Source organism: Elephantulus edwardii, unplaced genomic scaffold, assembly GCF_000299155.1.
Source record: "Elephantulus edwardii isolate Elephantulus edwardi_28Jun2011 unplaced genomic scaffold, EleEdw1.0 scaffold00302, whole genome shotgun sequence".
Lineage (NCBI taxonomy): Eukaryota > Metazoa > Chordata > Mammalia > Macroscelidea > Macroscelididae > Elephantulus > Elephantulus edwardii.
Genome location: NW_006400052.1, coordinates 1,315,674 through 1,321,745, shown reverse-complemented (window position 1 = coordinate 1,321,745; position 6,072 = coordinate 1,315,674). Strand labels below are relative to the sequence as shown.

At 43.4% G+C, this 6,072-nt stretch overlaps 1 pseudogene; it reads left to right on the top strand.

The window, feature by feature from the left end:
• The first annotated feature begins 4,325 nt into the window (after nt 1-4,325).
• On the top strand, nt 4,326-4,664 carry LOC102849459 (annotated as a pseudogene).
• The last annotated feature ends 1,408 nt before the right edge of the window (nt 4,665-6,072 follow it).

Here is a 6,072-nt window from a genome sequence, read left to right as displayed (position 1 = left end):
TGTCAGAGGCAATGAGATTGGCACAGGATAGAGCACGGTTTAGGGCTGTTGTACATAGGGTCGCTATGAGTCGTAAACGACTCGACGGCACATAACAACAACAACATATTCCCAACAGTCATACTGAGTTTCTATGTTCATTTGGCAATACCATCTTAGACAAGGGCCTCATAACAAAACTTTACAGAGTACTACTGGGCCTCCAGAAGAAAAAGACTGATAATTACAAAATGGGCAAAAGATATGGAGAGACTTTTCACGGAAGAAGACATTGGGATAGCCAACAGACACAAGAACAAATGCTCACCAGTGTTCATAGCAGCATTATTCACAACTATAAGAACATGGAAACAGTCCAAATGTCCAATTACAACCAAATAGATTGAGAAACTGTGGTACATTGAAATACTATGCAGCATCCAGGAGTAACAATTTCGAAAAATACTACACAACTTGGGAGAGACTGGGTGTGTTCTGCTGAGTGAACTAACTCAGTCTCAAAAGGACAAATACTGCATAAGACCAATATTGTAAAAATAGAAGGATAGCTAGTAAAACATATATGGGATCAAGGGGGCAAGGGGTGGGAGCAGAGAGGTGAGGATATGTAGGGGCAAAATTACAGGGTTGCATAATTTGGTGGGTGGAAGGAGGGAGTAAAGGAAATGGGAAAGATATGGTGGAGACCTATAAAGACAGGATAATGGTGGGCATAGTCCAATGGTGATTAATTTTATAAAGCATAATGAATGGGAATTATTGTATGAAACAATGTGAAATGTGCACAAACTTTATAAGCAAACCAATATCAAAGAAAAGCTTAAAAAAATGTAGTATTCATTTGTAATTATTGCGGAGCTCTGGTGACTTAGTGTGTAAGGAGTTGCACTGTCAATCCAAAGGCAAACAGTTCAAATCCACCAATCGCTGTGCAGGAGAATGATGGGTAATCTTCTCTGATGTGATTTATAGCTTCTAAAAACCTGCTGGAAGTTGAACTGTTAGTCTGTTCCTACTCAATGGCACAAAACAACAACAGGGTTCTCAAGCTATTGCTGTGTAAAGTGGAAACCTGTCAGAGGAGGAAAATGTAGTTATTTCCATTGATTAAAAAAAATTCCTCATTACCATCAAGTCAGAACTGACCCTCCAGGGGGTTTTCAGAGGCTATATATTGCATGGGAGGCAATTTCTTGTCTTTCTCTTGCAGAGCAGTTGGTAGGTTTGGACCATCTGCCTTTTGGGCTGGCAGTGCAACTCCTTCCCCAATGCTTGGTGCAGGTGAAAACTGCCCATCTTTCTCCTGCAGAGCAGCTGGTGGATTTGAACTTCAGAAGACACTCGGCCTTTTGGTAAGCTGCACAATATGATACAGACTACACCACCAGCCTTCAGTTGAAGACTACAGCCTTCACTGTGGATTGCATCTCAACACCAAGAAGACAAAAATTCTCACTGCTGGACCAATAAGCAGCATCATGACAGATAGAGAAATGATTGAAACGACCAACAACTTCACCTTACCTAGATCCACAATCATTACACTTGGTACCAGCTGTCAAGAGATCAAGAGACATATTGCACCAGGAAAGTCTGCAGTCAGACACTCTCCAGATTAATGGGGAGCAATGAGGACTAAGGTGCACCTGATACAGGCTGTGGTCTTTCATTCACTTACTATGCATCTGAGAGCTGGACAATGAATAAGGATGACAGAAGAATTAATGCCTTTGAGTTGTGGTGTTGGAGTAGAGTATTGAACATCCCATGGTCTGAACATCCCAAAAGAACAAATACATCTTGGAGAAAGTACAATCAGAGCACTTCCTTGGAAGGAAGGATTGTGAAACTTTGTCTCACATGGTTGGGCATATTGCTGACAAAGGCTTTTCCTTGGAGAGGGATATCATTCTTAGAAAGGCGTAGGGACAGTGAAAGAAAGACCCTCAACCAGATGGATTGACACAGTGACCACAGGAATGGGCTTGAATGTGTCAGAAATTGTGAGGATGGCACAGGATAGGACAGGGTATCTAACACCAGCACCACCACCACTAGAGCGTCGATTGACATATAGCAGGCATCACAGAAAAGAATTGGAATAAAGAAGAGCTAGAACTGTGTGTGTTTGGGGTGGGTGGGGGGGCTCCAGCACAGCATTACTGTAAGGGGGCACAGGTGAGGAAGGGTCTCCATCCTTTGTACGTAGTGTGGCTGTGAGTCAGTGCCCACTTGACGGCACCAAACCACAACAACAGAGTAAATAAGTCGGATAAATAAGACAAACATTGCATAATGTTCTTAGATAAAAGATTTCAAATAAGCAGAGTCATTGAGATCAAAGTATATTAATTAACAGGGAATGGGGAATGGGGAATGTGGAGTTCTTGTTTAATAAGTACAGAGTTCTTGTTTGGATTCGTGACAAGGGTTTGTAACTAGAGAGTGTACATGGTTACACAACATGAATTCAACTACTATTGCTGGATAGATTATGTAAAAATAAAAGATAAAAAATTGTCTGTTGTATGTTATTGTTTTTTATGTGCTGGCGAGTTGGATTGCTGATAGTGGATTTGCAGAGGTGGTCGATATTACAGGAGACTGTTCATCCTTCTCCCATGGTGCAGCTGGTAGATTCAAACCACACGCCATTGGGATTGTAGTGCAGCTTTCTACCACTAGGTCAGAAGAGGCTTCCTCTTAGAAGTGGGACAAATAAAATGCCAGACTTTGGTGCTAGATTCTACAGGACATTGGATTCTAGTCACTAATTGATGAGAAGACACTTAACCACATTTTATGCCTCAGTTTTCCTCTTCTGGAAAGTGGAGGTGATGGTAGCATGTCCCAGGTAAGTATGGTTGTATCAGATACCATGTAGGGCATGTCAGGGCCATGTCACTATCATAATCGACATCACTATCATTATCAACACTGATGTTTGCCCTCGGACTTGAAGGATCAGATCTGTCAGAGTTTGGCAAGAGAGAGGCTAGAAAAATAATGTCCATGCTGGCAGCCCCTGAAGCTTTCCAGGCCAACTTGGCATGTCTGGCACAGGGCACCTCCTTTCTGATGGCTCTCCCCTCCCTGCTGCCATTCTTGCTCTGTTCCAGTCATGCCTCTGGCTCCTTCACTGGCCTGTGTTCTCTTTCCCTGGGTCTGTTAGCCCATTCGTCTGTATTCTTCCAGCTCTCTCTTCTGAGTATTTCTCTTTATGTCTTCCAAAGGCGCTCTAGCAGCTTAGTGGTAAGGAGCTGAACTGTCAAACCAAAGGCAAACGGTTCAAATCCACCAGCTGCTCCTCGGGAGTAAGATGAGCAAACTCTTCCTGGGTAATTTATTGCCTCCAAAAACCCACTGGAGGGTCAGCTAGGAGTGGAATCCAACACGACGACACATAACAACAACCAAAACAGCCACATGTCTTCATGCCAGTCTCTCTTAGTCTTGATCTCTGTCTAAACTTCTCTGAAAGGAGTTCAACTGGTAAAGTGGGTTAAGTGTCGATTGCTAATGGAAAGGTTGATGGTTTGAGCTCACCAGGTAGCTGATCCACCAGAGAATGAAGAGACAGCCGCCCCCCATAGAGCCTCAGGAACTCGACCAGGGCCCAGGGGGCTCACTATAAATCAGAATTGGCTTGACGGCAGTAGACAGTGGACACACCTCTCTGAATGAGTGCCTCTTTCTGGCTCTTTCCCTATCTTCCCCTCCCCGTCTCTGCCTCAGCCTTGTCTCGCCTGCCATGTGTCATGTTTTCCTTTGTTCGATTATTTTTCTGTCTTTAAAATTTTGAGTGAAAGTTTATAAATCATAGTGCATTTTCATTTAAGCATTCATAGGCATTTTGTGTTTCAACATTAATTACAACTGATTAAGGTAATGATAATGTCTAATCCAACCTTCTGGTAGCTTAGTGGTAGGACGTTGTGCTGCAATCCCAAAGGCATGCGGTTTGAATCTGGCAGCTGCTCTTGTGGGAGAAGGATGGGCACTCTCCACCTGTATGATTTATTGCCTTTGCAAATCTACTGCACGGTTAGCTATGAGTCGGTTCAACTTGACAGCATCTAACACCACACACATTGTCTAGTTAGGAATTATTACTCCCTTCTTCTATTCTCATTCCTGGTAGCCATCTAAGAATGATTCTATCTTTATATAAATCTTTCCTTAGCCCAATCACTGGGCCGCCGCCGAGGACTCAGCTGCCTCCCCCTCGAGCCTCCTCTCTTCCCGACGCTCCGTCTCCCCTGCCCGCCTTCTCCCGCCACCGTCTTCCGCAGGCCGTTTCCACCGAGGAAAAGGAATCGTATCGTATGTCCGCTATCCAGAACCTCCACTCTTTCGACCCCTTTGCTGATGCAAGTAAGGGTGATGACCTGCTTCCTGCTGGGACTGAGGATTATATCCATATAAGAATTCAACAGAGAAACGGCAGGAAGACCCTTACAACTGTCCAAGGGATCGCTGATGATTATGATACAAAGAAACTAGTGAAGGCGTTTAAGAAGTTTGCCTTCAATGGTACTGTAACTGAGCATCCAGAATATGGCGAAGTAATTCAGCTACAGGGTGACCAACGCAAGAACATATGCCAGTTCCTTGTAGAGATTGGACTGGCTAAGGACGACGAGCTGAAGGTTCATGTGTTTTAAGTGCTTGTGGCTCACTGAAACTTACCTGAGGATTTCCTTGCAATGAGTAGAAAATTTCCCTTCTGTCCCTTGTCACAAGTTTAAAACTTCACAGCTTGTATAATGAAACCATTTGGGGTCCACTTTTAACTTGGACTAGTGTAACACTTTCATGCAATAAACTGAAAAGAGGGGGGAAAAAACCAAAAACAAACCAAACAACCTTTCCTTTGCTTTTAATCTCCATTTGTTAATATTATTTGTCTAATTTTGTTCCTCAAACAGTTTTGTGAGGTAAGCAAGATATGAAATTTACATTTTAGAGAGAGAGAGAGAGATAAACTGAGGTATAGCAGAAATGGAATTGGGGGTTTTGTTGCTTTGTTTTGTTTTTTCCCTGCAGAAATGGAATCGATTGATCCTTTTTCTACTCCACTGAGCTTCATTGGAGACTATCTACATGCAGATCATTGACAGAACAGAAGGGACCTTGAAAGAGGCAACGCGGACTGAACCATTCCACAGCACTGACTGGTGTGTCAGTTTAAGTAGACCCAAACCAAAACTCCACTGTTACGGGGTCGATTCCTACTTACAGCAAGCTTTCCGGACAGAGAAGAGCTACCCCATAGTTTCTAGGGCTGTAAATCTTCACAGAAATAGAGTGTTACATCTCTCCCCATCCACCCCACCCCCCGGTCCCCTCCCCCTGGCACGGCCAAGTGTTTTAACCACTGGTCCATCCAGACTCTGTTAAAGCAGCTTAGTCCTAAAGGATGGTGGAAAAGAATTACCTGCTCTGACATAATTCTGAGAGGGGAACAAATGAAAGTTACCTGACAGGAATAATGTTCACATGTCCTTATCGATAAGGGACTATCAGACTAACTCCTTTAAAAAGCCAAGTCCCCCTCTTTTTCAAAACACCCATGGAGCCATATGTTACTATTAGACCAGTTCTTAGTGCATCCCGTTCCATACTGAAATCACTTAACACATGGTTTATTACTCAAATCATTCTTCTTTTTAACAGCCTCAGAGTAGAACCCATTGATTGCTGTCAACACAGAGGGACCTCAAATAGGTAAAAGACAATTCAAGTTAATGTTCTAACTCTATTTGTCCCCATTCCAAACCAAACTTGTGACTAGAGGACACACAGGTCATGTGTCACACTCCTGCTATCATGACGAACCCAAAATGCTTTTATAATTGGCGTCTAGCAGTTGCTGAGGCTTTCGCTAGTTAGACCAATTTTCACTGGATTCATTTTGTTTCCTAAATTGACAGGTTTTCTCACAACAGGAATTGTTGTTGCTGTATACCGTTGAGTCAGAGCCGACTCATACCTGACCCTCCAGTGGGTTTTCAGAGGCAATAAATCACATGAGAGGAGACTGCCCATCCTTCTTCCATGGAGCAACTGGTG